The sequence below is a fragment of the Nanorana parkeri genome, unplaced genomic scaffold (assembly GCF_000935625.1).
Source record: "Nanorana parkeri isolate BGI_ZX_2015 unplaced genomic scaffold, ASM93562v1 scaffold1877, whole genome shotgun sequence".
In the NCBI taxonomy this organism is placed as follows: domain Eukaryota; kingdom Metazoa; phylum Chordata; class Amphibia; order Anura; family Dicroglossidae; genus Nanorana; species Nanorana parkeri.
In genome coordinates, this window is record NW_017308145.1 from 122955 (window position 1) to 124988 (window position 2034).

Below are 2034 nucleotides of genomic sequence, written 5' to 3' on the forward strand. Positions count from 1 at the left end.
TCCATTCCAGGGGGAAAAAAAAAAACTGGAATTGAACCCGGGGAGATGATAAGACTTGGTGGCCGCTGCGAAGGAAGGAGCTTTTTGTGCCGCGTGGGACTGAAGGCCATGAAGAAGTGGAGGATTAAAGCTTTAAAAGCTGCGTGACGCTGGTTGCGCCCCTCCTCCACCGGTGCAGGAACTAAAATTATCAGCCAAAAAATAAACACTGTTTTGTAGTAGCAGATGATGGTTATCATGGGCGTCGTTTTAGAAGGCCGTTCTAAAGGGCATTCTACCAATTGAAATTCTCACCGACCATTCCCTGTGGAATGCCCCCCTCCCCCCCTTTCCCTTGTTTCACTGGCAGGTCAATGTGGTGCCTACCTGAGAAGTTTGGTTTCTCTGATGAGTGACCTTACCACCGGAACTATACAGGGACTGGCAGGCAGGGGATCAGTCTGTCCGACGACGGCGGTGATGCACCCAGGGTGGGGAGCACCTGTAACCCTGCCGCTGGCACACCACTGGATTTAGATGATCACCATGCCTTCCAATATAATATGGCCAGGACTTCGTTGCCATCAACAGTTTTTGCATTTGGTAATGTATATGTACAGCTCACTCTCTCTGGTCTTTACCTAGAGAACCAAACTGCTGTCCTTGATGGTGGGCCCATGAAGGCCAGCAGAGATCCACAGCTTGTCCAACTTTTCTAGTCATCATTTAAAGGTGTACTGCCTCAGAATGGACAAATAGTCTCTTTAAGATCTACATCTCCAGCTGCATCTTGCCTTGTGCGGCTATGGCATCTGCTCTCGATAGCAAGGCTTGGTAGTCAACTGGGATTGGAAAAGGCAGCACAAGACAGTGAGCCTCGAGGGGCAGAAAGTATAAATTTGGTCTTCATGGTGGGCCCATTGGTGCTGCAAATAATGAGGGGTATCTTATCACCCATGGGCACCTTAAGGGATGTGTCTTTTCATGTTCATCTGACCTTATCACCCATGGGCATCTTAAGGGATGTGTCCTTCCATTGTCATCTGACCTTATCACCCATGGGCACCTTAAGGGATGTGTATTTCCATGGTCATCTGACCCTATCACCCATGGGCACCTTAAGGGATGTGTCTTTTCATGTTCATCTGACCTTATCACCCATGGGCATCTTAAGGGATGTGTCTTTCCATGGTCATCTGACCCTATCACCCATGGGCACCTTAAGGGATGTGTCTTTCCATGGTCATCTGACCTTATCACCCATGGGCACTTTTAGGGATGTGTCTTTTCATGGTCATCTGACCCTATCACCCATGGGCACCTTAAGGGATGTGTCTTTCCATGGTCATCTGACCTTATCACCCATGGGCACTTTTAGGGATGTGTCTTTTCATGGTCATCTGACCCTATCACCCATGGGCACCTTAAGGGATGTGTCTTTCCATGGTCATCTGATCTTATCACCCATGGGCACCTTAAGGGATGTGTCTTTCCATGGTCATCTGACCTTTTCACTCATGGGCACCTATAAGGAATGTGTTGTTCCCAGTTCATCTGACTGCGATTGTTTCAATAAAGGTGTACTACATGGACACCTGACCATCACACCATGAGCTTGTTGGATATCTTATTCCAAAACCATGGTCATTAACATGGAGTTGGTACCCTCTTTGTGGTTATGCCATCCTTCACTCTTCTGGGGGGCTTTCCACAAGATTTTGGAGGGGGTCTGTGGGAATGTGTGCCCCTTTGAAAGGTCAGGTACTGATGTTGGATGAGAAGACCAGGCTCACAGTCTGTATTCCAGTTCATCCCAAAGGTGTTCAGTAGGGTTTAGGTCTGGGCCATGTGCAGGACACTTGAGTTCCTCCTCACCAATCTGGTCCAACCATGTCTTTATGGAGCTGGCTTTGTGCACAGGGGACTGTCATGGTGGAACAGAAAAGGGTCTTAACCCAATTTTGGAAGAGCACAATTGTCTACAATGTCTTTGTATGTTGTAGCATTAACAGAACCTTCATTGGGAGCACCTGAACTCCATAATTTAAAGGGGGG

The 2034-nt window shown here is 47.9% G+C and overlaps 1 protein-coding gene across 1 annotated transcript in view; it reads left to right on the top strand.

The window, feature by feature from the left end:
- APLP1 (amyloid beta precursor like protein 1) overlaps positions 1–2034 on the top strand; it is a 16842-nt gene that overhangs the window by 6958 nt on the left and 7850 nt on the right. The gene's annotated exons all lie outside the window — the stretch shown is intronic.